Consider the following 15,307-nt stretch of genomic DNA (forward strand, 5'->3'; position numbering starts at 1 on the left):
ATGTACATACAAATTTCACGATTCAACATTATGAGTATGAAATTGCTTTAATAGGTTGCACAAAAATAAATTACATCAAATTCTTCCGTGCACGGATTTATTGGTATAAATATTTAAGAAGTACCATATTTCCACATAACTATTTTAAGAATGTTATCAGCCAATCACGTATGATTTAAACCTTTTATTTGTCTGCACTTATAATCTCTTGTTTCCTTTGTGTTATAATATATAATACAAAAAAATTAAAATGTATTATTTATTATTTTACTGTTATTTGAAAATATTAATTATGTATTAGAAAAAATTAAAAATTTGTTTTGAAAAAACAATTATTTCATAACCGGTCAAATGACCGGTTGCGGTAAAAATAGGTATACGTGATACACCGGTACGGTTAGTGTTAAAGCAACTGTATTTCATCTAGTAACACAAGGGCTGCTGATAATTCAAGTGAAGACTGTAAAATAAACATGTATCAAAATATTATTCCATATAACGGTATTTCTCAGCAGTAAAACTGCAGCAGTTGTAATATTGTGCTTGATTTATTGGTTCACTTGAGCTAGCCTACATTATTTGTGCATTAAAGCTGTGAAAAGGGATCATTTTTTAAGTAGGTATGTAATGTGTTTGGTCGGAAACATTTTAATTTTAATAAAACGGAAAAGAAGAAGGATTGAACAGATTGCAAAAAAGGGCGAATCGATATCTTGAACTCAGAGGGACTATAAAATCACCAAATTGCCAAAAAGATTGGCCGAAGTCCAAATGTCGTGGATCGTTTTTGTGAAACAAGATGCCTCCTGTGGTAAGAACTACAAAGGCAGAAATACGATGGCTTTCACACCGAAGAAAACCCGGAAAATCCGTAGGATTGCATTAAGGGGTTACATGGATTTAGTGGGTTCAAAAAATCGATTTTTTTCTTATTAATTTCTACAACATCTCAAGAATATTATCCTAAATTTTCAAGTCGATCCGAATAATATACAATATATATATATAATTTCGGAGATACAGCCTTTGGAAGGGGTGCGCTCCAAGCCACTTTTATTGTTACTCAAAACTTTAAACGCGTTTTTCTCGGAACCGTGTTTTCAAAGTCGGTTGTCAAATATTCTCGAAAACTACTCAACCGAACTTGATGAAATTTTACACAGGTGTTCGAGATACAATTTACTCGTGCTTGAACGAAGGATTTTGCTTTTTTTTTCAATTACCACTTTAAAAAAAAAAAATCTCAAGCAAATTTGGCCGAAATTTTCATTTTTTTGGAAAAATGTTTGCCAAATTCCAATTTTTAATTTTTTTTCTTTCTTTCGTTCAAACACGAGTTTATGGTCTTAACTAAAACACTTATTTTTGTTTTTTCATTTTCGATGATCCTGTCAGGAGTTATGCCGACAACACGGACGCACCTTTTTTCGAGGGGTCACCGGAAATGTCGTCACAATGGAAGAGTTTTAATTTTTTTTTTTTGAAAATTTCAGAAATTATTCTTTAAATATGTATGTTTGAATTAAATAAATAATTTTTTACATAGAAAAACAAAAATATTGAAAATAGGCCTTTTTTTACCTGACGAAACCCATGTAACCCCTTACATTTCGCCCTTCCAACAGCAAAAATTAAAGAAATGGCAAATGTTGCAGCTAGCAAATCCACTGTTCGAAGAGCTATTCTAAAAGCGCCACATCTGAAGCATAAAAAATTACAACACATTTGAATAAATTTCGCAAAGAGTTTTATTATAAATAACGGTCCCGGGGAATGGAAAACAGTAGTATTTAGTAACAAAAAGAAGTTCAATCTGGATCTGGTACAATTACTATTTCCCTGACTTAAAAATAAGGAAAGGTACCTGGGTCGACATCACGGCCGTGGCGGTGGTGTTATGGTATGGGAAACAGTATCGCACAATTCGAATGGGAAATTGTAGATTACAAAATAACGGCAAACAGCTATAAAGCTCTGTTGGAATCATCTTTTCCCGAGATTCGTGAAATATTTGACCCCATTAATTGGATCTAGAAACAGGATAACGCACCTGTACAACTTCACATGAGCTGCGTCGCAAAACGTTGAAACTTTAGCATGGCCGCCAAAACTTAGCATCATTGAAAATCTATGGGGATGGGTTGCTCATAGGGTTTATATAATGGGCAACAATTTGAAGACCAAAACATTCATAAGGCTATCTGGAGAATTTGTGCAAGTCCATTCTTCAATTTATTAACGAAATAATTTATAAACAAGGTGGCAGCACAAACTACCGTTTTTTTCCGAAAATAAGCCTTATCGTGTTTTTCAGAACTCTTTGTAAAATAAGAAACCCTCCGAAAATAATCCCTAGTTAAAATAATGTGTAAAAAAGAATTTGTTAAAAAATGCTGTTGATTTATTAAGTATAAGTAATAATATGCCCGTCCTAACGTGTGGCGCAGAAGCGTGGACGATGACAACATCCGATGAAGCGACGCTTGGAGTGTTTGAGAGAAAGATTCTGCGCAAGAATTTTGGACCTTTGCACGTTGGCAACGGCGAATATCGCAGGCGATGGAACGATGAGCTATATGAACTTTACGACGATATAGACATAGCGCAACGAATAATACGTTGGCTTGGTCAATGCCGTCCGTATGGATACAAACGCTCCAGCTCTGAAAGTATTCGATGCGGTATCAGCTGGTGGTAGTAGAGGAAGAGGAAGGCCTCCTCTGCGTTGGAAAGATCAGGTGGAGAAGGGCTTGGCTTGACTTGGTGTGTCCAATTGGCGCCGGTTAGCACGAGAAAGAAACGACTGGCGCGCTTTGTTAAACTCGGCCAAAATAGCGTAAGCGGTTATCGCGCCAATTAAGAAGAAGAAGAATAATAATATGTTTATACCTTCTGCTCAAATATGAACGAGACTTTATCAATAAAACGGTCCGCGGATAACATATGGCAAAAATAAATATTTTGTTGGGTGGTAGGACTGTTATAAGCTTACATGGCAAATTTCAGCGCGATATGTCACATAGTTTATTTTCTGTGCTACTGTAAACAAGTCAAGCTCGAGTGTGTTTTTCGAATTTAACGATGGAAATTCAAGTTGAACAAAGAATTTGTTTGAAATTTTGTTATTCCAACAAAATTTCGGCTTCAGACGCCTTAAAAATGTTGCAGACAACCTATGGGGACTCTGCTCTATCGCGTGCACGTGTTTTCCAGTGGTACAAATCGTTCAAAGAGGGCCCAACATCAACCCAAAAAACCACGCCAAAGTCGCTCAAAAATTAAGGTTATGCTGACTGTTTTTTTCGATTACGAAGGTGTGGTGCACTCGGAGTTCCTTCCGCAAGGCCGATCGATTAACGCTGAATATTATTTAGACGTTTTAAAGCGTTTGCGCGAGAACATTCGTCTTAAAAGGAAAGAATTATGGGACAACAAGTCATGGTTCTTGCATCACGATAGTGCACCAGCTCACACATCACGTCTTGTTCGCGATTATTTGAACAAAAATAATGTTAATATCGTTCCGCAAGCACCGTATTCGCCTGATATGGCTCCATGTGACTTTTTCCTGTTTCCCAAGCTCAAGTTGCCGCTCCGTGGAAAACATTTTGAGACAATTGAAGTCATAAAAGAGAATTCGAAGAAGGAACTGAAATCCATACCGAAATCGGCCTTCCAAAAATGCTATGATGATTGGAAAAAACGTTGGCATATGTGTATCGCCTCCAATAGTGATTACTTTGAAGGAGATAAAATAAAAATTGAACAATAATTAACCGTTTGTGTTTTATTAAATCAGTCTCGTTCATATTTGAGCAGAAGGTATATATTAGGCCGGGTCGATTTGTGGGGAGGCAAAAAAATCGCCCATTGCTCTGTGAAAATCATATTCTAGGGATCAAAATAAGAAACTTTGCCGAAGGAACCATACCTCTAAAACGAATTCTTATGTCCCCCAATTTGGATCGCACAATGTGTGCTAACTGTTTTAACCCCTCCTCTGCCAGAGACTGTCCAAAATACTTACAAGAGAAAGAGGTATTAAAAATAAAGACTCAGAACAAATGCAGTTATACTGAAGCAAGACGCCTATACAAACTACAAAGCACCATCAACCTAAGCCAAATGCCATCTTACTCAACAGTTCTAAACTCAACACAAGTTTCTCACCACAATATCGCTCACAACTCCATAGATCATACTTCTTCAACCGTCATTGCAGTCACCATTCAACCACTCAACTCCACTAACCAATCCGACACATCTACGAACACTACTCTTTCAAGTTCTCATTTAATCTTTCAACACTCATTGGATCATACTCATACTCTAGCCATCACAACATGGACATCGCTTGATGGAAATAATAATGAGATGGCGCCTATCGTGGTACCGTTACTTTGTTCTCAGCGAATTTAACAATGAGTTACGCCGTTTTAGCACCAGTATGGCCAGATTACCATTTTCGTAACTTGATTTAGCTGTTTTTTCGGGCTCGCCGGAATCCGATTTCTTCTTCGGTGGCGGTACGTAGAGAACGAGAAATGTTGCTCCATTGCTCGTGCATGCCTGTTTGTTGGGCAGTACTTTCTGAGAGCAGGAGTGAGAGTCGAATGGCGAATCTTCTGGCTGTCTGTTGTGATTGCACCTTTTTGATGTAGAACATTCTTTGTGTAGTTAGCTGTACGCCTCTCCCCTTTCTGTGACTCTTTTTTTAAAAGCTTTTGACGAAGTTAGCAAAATTATGAGCCTACAACCAAACATTAAGCATTGCCTATTTTTAATAAGCTGGAGGTTTGCCATTGCTTGCCGAGGGGCGACCGCTATTACAAAAATGTTTTTCTTTAAATTTTGGTGTTTCACCGAGATTTGAACCTACGTTCTCTCTCTGAATTCCGAATGGTAGTCACGCACCAACCCATTCGGCTACGGCGGCCGCCGTTCTTCTCTTCTTAATTGGCGCTATAACCGCTTACGCGATTTTGGCCGAGTTTAACAAAGCGCGCCAGTCGTTTCTTTCTCGTGCTAACCGGCGCCAGTTGGACACACCAAGTGAAGCCAAGTCCTTCTCCACCTGATCTTTCCAACGCAGAGGAGGCCGCCCTCTTCCTCTGCTACCACCAGCTGGTACCGCATCGAATACTTTCAAAGCCGGAGCGTTTGTATCCATTCGGACGACATGACCCAGCCAACGTAGCCGCTGGATCTTTATTCGCTGCGCTATGTCTATGTCGTCGTAAAGCTCATACAGCTCATCGTTCCATCGTCTGCGATATTCGCTGTTGCCGACGTGCAAAGGTCCAAAAATCTTACGCAGAATCTTTCTCTCGAACACTCCAAGCGTCGCTTCATTGAATGTTGTCATCGTCCAAGCTTCTGCGCCATACGTTAGGACGGGCATGATGAGAGTCTTGTAGAGTGTTAGTTTTGTTCGTCGAGAGAGGACTTTACTACTCAATTGCCTACTTAGTCCAAAGTAGCACTTGTTGGCAAGAGAGATTCTACGTTGGATTTCAAGGCTGACATTGTTATCGGTGTTAATGCTGGTTCCTAAATAGACGAAGTCTTTTACAACCTCAAAATTATAACTGTCAACAGTGACGTGGGTGCCGATACGCGAGTGCGCCGACTGTTTGTTTGAAGACAGGAGGTACTTCGTTTTGTCCTCGTTCACCACCAGACCCATTCGCTTTGCCTCTTTATCCAGTTTGGAGAAGGCAGAACTAACAGCGCGGTTGTGTGAGCGCGATGATGTCAATATCATCGGCATACGCCAGCAATTGTACGCTCTTATAAAAAATTGTGCCTGAGCGATTAAGTTCTGCGGCTCGCACGATGCTCTCCAACATCAGGTTAAAGAAGTCACACGACAGGGAGTCACCCTGTCTGAAACCTCGTTTGGTATCAAACGGCTCGGAGAGGTCCTTTCCAATTCTGACGGCGCTGTTGGTGTTGAGCAACGTCATCTTACATAGCCGTATTAGTTTTGCGGGGATACCAAATTCAGACATCGCGGCATACAGGTAACTCCTTTCCGTACTGTCGAATGCAGCTTTGAAGTCGACGAAAAGATGGTGTGTGTCGATTCTCCTTTCATGGGTCTTTTCCAAGATTTGGCGTATTGAGAATATTTGGTCGATGGTAGACTTTCCAGGTCTGAAGCCACACTGATAAGGTCCAATCAGTTGGTTGACGGTGGGCTTCAGCCTTTCACACAATACGTTCGCTAGAACCTTATAGGCGATATTTAGAAGACTAATCCCGCGTTAATTGGCACAAATTGCAGGATCGCCCTTCTTATGGATTGGGCAGAGCACACTTAAATTCCAATCGGCAGGCATGATTTCATCCGACCATATTTTGCATAGGAGCTGATGCATGCACCTTACCAGCTCCTCGCCGCCATGTTTGAATAGCTCAGCCGGCAGTCCGTCGGCGCCCGCGGCTTTGTTGTTCTTTAGCCGCGTTATCGCTATTCTCACCTCGTCATGGTCGGGTAGCGGAACGACAATTCCGTCGTCAACGATTGGGGTATCGGGATCTTCACTTTCTCGGTGACATGCGCAGCTGTCACTGTTTAATAGGTTCGAGAAGTGTTCCCTCCATAATTTAAGATTGCTCTGTACGTCGGTCACCAGTTCGCCGTCTTTGTTCTTACAGGAAAACGCCCCGGTCTTAAAACCTTCTGTAAGCCGCCGAACTTTCTGGTAGAATTTTCGGGCGTTGTTCCTGTTGGCCAGCATCTCAAGCTCTTCGCACTCACGTATTTCGGCCTCTCGTTTCTTCTGTCGGATAATACGTCTCTCTTCCTTTTTCAGCTCTCTGTAGCGATCCCACATGGCTCGCGTTGCGCCCGACCGCAGCGTGGCTCTATAGGCGGCATCCTTTCTTTCTGCGGCAGCATGACATTCCTCGTCGTACCAATTGTTTTTTCGGGCTCGCCGGAATCCGATTTCTTCTTCGGCGGCGGTACGTAGAGAACGAGAAATGTTGCTCCATTGTTCGTGGATGCCGGTTTGTTGGGCAGTACTCTCTGAGAGCAGGAGTGAGAGTCGAGTGGCGAGTCTTCTGGCTGTCTGTTGTGATTGCAGCTTTTCGAGGTCGAACATTCTTTGCGTAGGTAGATGCACGTTTTTTGCTGCACAGAGGCGCGTGCGCAGTTTGGCTGCAACAAGGTAGTGATCCGAGTCAATGTTGGGTCCTCGGATCGTACGTACATCTAATACACTAGAAGCGTGTCTTCCATCTATCACAACATGATCGATCTGGTTTCGCGTTTTTCGATCAGGGGACAGCCAGGTAGCTTGGTGTATCTTTTTATGCTGGAATCTGGTGCTGCAGACTACCATGTTTCGGGCCCCGACGAAGTCGATCAGCCTCTGTCCGTTACCGGATGTTTCGTTGTGTAGGCTGAATTTTCCGACTGTGGGACCAAAAATTCCCTCCTTGCCCACCCTGGCGTTGAAGTCGCCAAGCACGATTTTTATGTCGTGGCGGGGGCAGCGCTCATAGGAACGTTCCAGGCGCTCATAGAAAGAATCTTTGGTCGCATCGTCCTTCTCTTCCGTCGGGGCGTGGGCGCAAATTAGCGATATGTTAAAAAAACGGGCTTTGATGCGGATTGTTGCGAGACGCTCGTCCACCGGAGTGAACGACAGTACTTGGCGACGAAGTCTCTCTCCCACAACAAATCCGACACCGAATTTGCGCTCCTTTACATGGCAGCTGTAGTAGACGTCGCAAGGTCCTATGGTTTTCTTTCCTTGCCCCGTCCATCGCATCTCTTGGATGGCAGTGATGTCAGCCTTTACTCTCACGAGGACATCAACCAGCCGGGCAGAGGCACCCTCCCCATTAAGGGGCCGGACATTCCAGGTGCATGCCCTCAAATCATAGTCCTTAGTTCGTTTGCAGGGGTCGTCATCAGTATAGGGAGGTCTCATCCGAGGCTTTTTTTAAATTTTCATTGGGGGCGATTTTTAAGTGGCGGGTCCCAAACCCAACGCACAACCAGCTATCCTGGAATGTTTCGCCTTCTCACTTTAGCTCACTCCCGAACGGGTGTTCGGAAGCTACCCAGAGGATACGTGGGCTAATCCCGGCCGTTGTGAGCTGCTTGAACCATATTAACTGTATTAAATGAACTGTATTAAATTAAGAAGTGACCAAACTACTAGATTGAATATTGTAAAATATTTGTCATCAAAACAAGTTATATGTACACAAACACACTACTTACCGTAGCTAAACTAATTATACAATTAAAAATTGACTACGGTCTACAAATATGTATATGGAAAATGTAGTAAGTCTACCCTTAATAAAATCAAAGCTCCATTTCATGTCGCGATTCGGAGGAGTTTACGTGTTTTTAGGACAACACCCACTATAAATATGCTAATGGAAAGTGGGTTTCAAACACTTGAAGATTCCACGAAATATCTCGGAAGTCGCATAATATACAAATTATTCTGCGATTCCACTCATATAAAAGAAGAAAACCACTTTCACATAAATCAACATTATACGAGGTAAAAGACCTCGCCGAGCATTTAAACTTGAAGATATCTCCAATGAGAATGCCTCAAACCAAGCTAGACTTATGCTTTTTACAACAGTGCACCAACAACACAACATATCAGCAAATTTTCTGGAGCATAGTGTACCCTCTGAAACGAAGTGGTTGGAATCTTCTTTTCATTGATGGCACCAAGCAAGTCAATGGCATCGCATTTGCTGTTACAAATGAAGCTGCAAAACTCTTTCTCACGGACTACTACCGCAGGATGCCAATATCTATGAGGCTTAATTAGAGGACATAATTTCAGAATTAAATCTTGTAAAGATTAAACAAAAGGTTTTAATATGCACAGATAACAAATTCGTGTTCAATGCTGCAAGAAACATTCGAATGGATGTAAGCCCAACATATCACAACAACAATTGTTAATTAAGAAATCGCCAAACACAAAACTAATGTGGATACCTGGACATTCCGGCATACTTGGCAATCATCGTGCTGACTATGCCGCAAACCTTGCATTAAAATCGTGTTTGCACTTTTATAACCCACTTAGTACAACATCAATTAAAACAATATACTCCAGAGCTTTAAAGTCTCAGCTGAGCACCAATTGGTATATCTACCAGCATGAATACAAAGAAGTAAATCCACACGGTTCCGCTACCATACTGCCAACTTGGACTGCTACTTGGATGAACCGATGTTTCGTACGTATAAGGCTAGGCCAAACCCTTTTAACACACCAATACCATTTAACAAAGGGTCCGCCGCCAATATGTAACTTTTGCAACGCGAACCGCTTAACCATACGCCACATTCTACTACATTGTCCATCTATCTCCGCCTTACGGATAACAACACTGGATAACGCAGATCCAATCAACATTCTCTCCATCCCTTCTGAAGGAAATATAATAAAAATGTCAAATTTTCTTTAAGCTTTAAATATATTTCAACTTATTTAGTCTTATAATTTATATTTTCTTACGTTTTTATCACTTGACTTAGCCGATAATCTATAATTTTAATTATATTTTAATAAATAATAATAATAAAGTGAATAATTTTTAACCCCAGTTAGAATGAGTACAAAACGAAAGAGCTGTTTCGTCGAGTACAAAAAGGCAATCGTGGTAGACTCCAGGGGTGTAAATCTTATAGCATTCTGTAAAGAGAAGATGCTGGATCTCCGTATAGTTCGTAAATGGCGTGCAGACTACGATTACCTGGGTCAACTGATGGACCAAGGAAATGAGAAAAAACGCAGAGTTGGATAAGGTCGGCAGCCGCTATTTTCTGAGTTGAAGATTGCATCTGGGAAAGGATTGCAGGCAGGAGAGAATGGCTTTGGTTCTGAGCAGGGCTAATATTCAAAAATTTGCCCTTGAAACAGCAATTGAATTTGATTATCCGCAGACGAATTTAAAGCATCGTCACACTGGTTGGACAACTTCCTTAAACGATATGAACTGTCACTAAGGAGATCAACAACATTGTTTAAACTGGAAGGCAATGAAGTCGTTAAGCGTGCACTTCCGTTTAAGCTTTTTGTTGATGGCATCGATTTTTCGAAATACCAACTCTCTAACATGATTGCTATGGATGAGACCACGGTATTCCTAGGCCAAGGAGCTCAAACTACAGTTCACCACAAGGCTTCTTCGTCAATTTACGTTCCTTCTACCGGTTACGATAGTGCACGTGTTAGCTGTATTTTGGCAATTCGTCTGGATGGCAAGAAAGTATCGCCATTTTTAATTACTAAAGGTAAAAAAGAGAGGATTCAACATGTTTCAGGCATATATGCATTGAAAAATCCTGGTGCACCCAAGCAGTTATAAGAAAGTGGGATCTTTTTATGCTACCACCACTGTTGAGGAGTCAGAATAAGAGTTTACTAGTTTGGGATTCAGCCAGTACTCACCGCGCTAAAAACATGAAAAACTTTCTTGCTGAGAGGAAGATTGATCAAATAACGATATCGGCAGGAATGACTGTTTACCTCCAGACACTTGACATTGCAATAAACAAGCCATTAAAGGATCATTTGCGGATGGAAACCAATAAATATATTGAAAACAGAATGGTGAGAAATCATCGAGGTAATTTTGTAAAACTAGGCTTATATGTAACTATATACTTAATTATACTTTTATTTTTGCCCTCCCCCGAAAATAAGCCCTAGAGCGTATTTGGACCAAAAAAGAAAGTAAGACAGTGTCTTATTTTCGGAAAAAGACGGATTAGCTTTAAGTAAAAAGTTAAAAAAAAATCCAATATGCATTATTATTTTTTCTTACTTGTTTAATATCCATTGTAAATCATGCACAGTATTACAGGTGCTGAAGTACATACATATATAATTGGCGCGTACACCCTTTTTGGGTGCTTGGCCGAGCTCCTCCTCCTATTTGTGGTGTGCGTCTTGATGTTTTTCCACAAATAGAGGGACCTGCAGTTTCAAGCTGACTCCGAACGGCAGACATTTTTTTATGAGGAGCTTTTTCATGGTGAAAATTTACAGCTGCGAAATACCGTTAGATGGAATAATATTTTGATTTTTTTTTAAATACACTGCGTTGGAAAATTTTAATATTTGCAAGTTTTGGCGTTTTATTTATTTCTCATTTAATTTACAAATTTCGGAGTTCATCAAAGCAACATCTCGCCCCCTTCTTTCTATATTTCAACCCTCACCCCTTCCCGCTCCCAAATCCCCCCTCTTGGTCCCCTACACAGTCTGTTCCGCGAGTCAAACCAGAATACTTCGGTTCCTCACATCAATAAAGTGCAAATCTTGCAATAGGTGCCATCTTCGGAGATGCTCTAATTAATAGCATAACTTGGACAACTATGCTAACTATTGTACATCATTCACCCATTACCACCTCAACCGAAAAATCCGCCAATTTTATTTCCGCGAATCACCGCTCCTATACAAACTTTAAGCGGATTGGGTCAGCTTCGCGGAATTCACTGAGAACACCTTCGCCGCAGTTTCGGTTTCCACTAATGTAGACGCAGACGAATACGCATTGCGCAAGATAATCACTGCTGCTGCGACTCGCCTCATCCCTGTTGGAAAGCTCCGGAACCTCGTCCTAATTTCAGAGCGGAAGCAGCTGTTCTAGCAAACGGGCGTGTCCCCCTACACCCAGCCGATCCCGGGGATTCTCAGAGAAAGGTTCTCAATTTGGAAATTCGGCAGTTGGTCATTCAACATAAGCGGACTAAATGGGTTGACCATATGAAGACTTGCAACTTTAGCTCTGGTGTGAGCAAGCTCTGTCGAACTCGACGAGCACAAGGACAGCTCCAAACGTCGTGCTTCCAGACGATTGCACAAACTGCCAAACAACAATGCACCGCTTACTTTTGCCAGCGATGCAAAGGGAGAGTGGTTCAACCATTGAAGCCTGGGAAAACCACCAACCCAGAGGAAGCTTATCGTCCGATAACTCTATTTTTATACTATAGTGAAGTAAATTTATAATTTTCATTATACAATAACTTAGCATAAATTATATTGAAAAGTTGAGGAACAAATTCCTCATAGTAATCAGAAAGATAAGTAGAAAAGAATGGAATTCAGAGCACATCATCGGAATCGACGAGATCCTAAAGCTTAATGAAGTGATAAACAAAACCAACTAGCTAAAGCATCTTACTAAATAGACTATACGATATAATAAGGTTTACCAACCGAGACAGGGTTTTGTCACCATCTTCCATAAAATGCCCTACTCCCCCAGTTAAGGAGCTAAAGTAAATAATAACATATTTACTGCTGGGTAGTTTCCCCAAGGACTACCTCAACAAACGCCTGCTGGAGGCTACACCGCCTCCTCCACACAGTAGAAGTGACATTCATGATGACAACGACAAGATTTAACTGAACCCACATCAAACCACATCATATAACAACCCATCCCTTGGGTTCGTCCTCATCGAAATAAAACTTTTCCGTAGCTTACTGTTAGAAAAAGCTCGAAGAAAATAATCGACGGCCTTTACTTGGCCTATTTTAAAGCCGTTTTCGACCATACTAAATGTCTAAAGGTCAAAAATAATAAGACTGTCAAATTTAAGTTGAAAGCCAAAAAGCCGAAAAAGTCTAATTTGTTTATATGCACTGAATTACCGACACACTGGTTTTGAATTGTTTACAATTTAGGAAGTTAGCAGCTCATAAATTCCTAGAAAGATTCTATAGACGATTTATGGGCATTTGAGCGGGATAAAATCCCCTAAAAGCCATTCAGTAAACGCCGGAAAGCTACTTCTTGACGATATCCCGTTTACATATAAAATATTTAATGGGTATTTTACCAGTGATGTAGGTAGACAAAACAAACACACAAACAACATTCCCATGGCAGCCGGTTCTACGTTACCGGAATGACTCATTCCCATGGCAGCCGGTTCTACGTTACCGGAATGACTCGGGTTTTTATTCCCGACCAAGGGCTGCCGCCCCAGTACACTAGCCCTGTCTAGTGCACCGTATTTTACCCTAAACCTTTCGTCACAGGAGCAACTCATTGCAGCCAGTTTGCTCCAAATACTTCTCTTCCGGGCTGGCGTCGAACCCAACCCCGGACCTGAAGTATTTTACTGCTGCATTTGCCACAAACGGCTCCACCCGAACTCCACCTCGGTTAGGTGTAACCAGTGCAACGGGTGGTGCCATCTTAAGACCTGTTCAGGCCTTAAGACTCACAGGGAGTGGCCCACAAGGTATGTGGCCACGTGTTGCTCCCGCCCACAGGCGGTCACCGCCTCTACGGCGACACTGCCCTCAGTGCCGGCACATCACACTGCCGCCACTAACAACACCTCAACGGCCAGGAGCCCCCAAGAGCAACACGACTCCCTCTCCAACCCACAACCCTCCTGCTCCTACCCCAGTGCGGGGACAAACCAGCAGCTCTTGGTCCCCCGCACAGTCTGCTCCGTGTGCCAGACCGTAGTACCTCGGAACCTGACAACTGTCCAATGCAGTTCTTGCAGTGGCTGGTGTCACTTTCGGAGGTGCTCCGGCCTGCACACCACCCGTGAGTGGACACGCGACTACGTTGCCCCCTGCTGCAGAGCTCTGCACCCGCAACCGCCCACCGTGGCGCGGCCACCCGACAACATCAGGCCACTCCCCATTTTGCGGAACGCACAGCAGGACCAACGCAGACAACATCACGCATCCCTCACCCCCCGAATTACGACGACCCTCCCGCGAAGCTTCAAGCTTTTGCAACTGAACTGCAACGGACTAACGAGTAAGATTGACGAGATAGTCGACTTCATGAGTCGGTTCGGAATTAAGATAGCTGCGGTCCAAGAGACAAAACTGCACGCTAGCTCCCCCCTGATTACCAGGGACGGCTATAACGTGCACCGAAAGGACCGCGAGCGAGACAACGGTGGTGGCCTAGCGTTCATAGTACACCATTCAGTGCAGTATCGTCTTATTGATGAAGGCATCGACCGCAGGGACAGCACCTTAGAACGTCAAGGTATAGCTGTCCGGTCAGGCGATGCCGAGCTCGAAATTTACAATATTTATATACCCCCTGTCACCTGCTGCCCGGCAGGATATCTCCCCGATATTGGTGCGCTCATCAGGGGAGAAAACCGATTGGTAGTAGGTGACTTTAACGCGCATCACGATCTTTGGCATTCAAGCCTGCCAAATGATCGTAGGGGACAGCTATTGGCAGAGCAGATAGACGATTCGACGTTCAGCACTGTAAACGACGACGCCCCCACTAGGGTAGTGGGCAATTGTAGCAGCTCGCCTGACATAACAATTGCTAGCGCTGGACTGATAAATAGCATAACCTGGCGACCTATGCTATCGCTTGCATCAGACCACTTGCCCATTATCATCTCGATCGAGAGACCCGCCGATTTTGTTTCCGCGGATCACCGGTCATATATCAACTTTAACAAAGCTGATTGGACCAGATTCGCGGAATTTACTGAGAACATCTTCGCAGCCCTACCCACTCCCACCGATGTGCGCGCAGGCGAACGCGCACTCCGCAAGGCGATTACAGCCGCCGCGGCTCGCTTCATACCTGCTGGACGGATCCGGGAATTACGTCCCAATTTCCCAGCCGAAGCAGCCGTTATGGCAAACGAGCGTGACCGTCTACGCCAGGCCGATCCCGGGGATCCTCGTATAAAGGATCTCAATTTGGAGATCCGGCAACTGGTCACCCAACATAAGCGGACCAAATGGGTAGAGCATCTGAAGTCCTGTAACTTCACCTCTGGTGTGAGCAAGCTCTGGTCCACCGTAAGGTCCCTGTCGAACTCGACGAAACACAACGACAAGGTGGATATCACCTTCAACGGTCGTACTTCGTCGGACCCGAAGAGATGCGCGAGCTACTTTAGCCGGCAATTTATATTGCATCCTCCGGTCGACAGATCCAAACGTTGTGCCACCAGACGGCTGCACAAACTGCCCTACTACAGTGCACCGCTTACTTTCACCAGCGACGAGGTTCAGGGGGCCATCAAACACATGAAACCATCAAAAGCCATTGGCCCCGACGGACTAAACATGCTGATGCTGAAAAAGCTGGGTCCATTGGGAGTAGAATATCTCACAAAGGTCTTCAACCTGTCTATGGCCACTCTCATCATTCCTGATAAGTGGAAATTAGGGAGAGTGGTCCCACTGCTGAAGCCTGGGAAACCCGCCAACCAAGGGGAGTCTTATCGTCCGATAACTCTCCTTTCCCCAGTAGTGAAGACACTTGAGGCCCTTCTACTCCCACT

The 15,307-nt window shown here is 43.1% G+C and overlaps 1 protein-coding gene across 2 annotated transcripts in view; it reads right to left on the minus strand.

Annotated features, from left to right (window-relative positions):
* LOC128863373 (E3 ubiquitin-protein ligase CHIP) overlaps positions 1–15,307 on the minus strand; it is a 30,992-nt gene that overhangs the window by 7,731 nt on the left and 7,954 nt on the right. The window lies entirely within an intron of this gene.

This window comes from Anastrepha ludens, chromosome 5 (assembly GCF_028408465.1).
Source record: "Anastrepha ludens isolate Willacy chromosome 5, idAnaLude1.1, whole genome shotgun sequence".
NCBI lineage: Eukaryota > Metazoa > Arthropoda > Insecta > Diptera > Tephritidae > Anastrepha > Anastrepha ludens.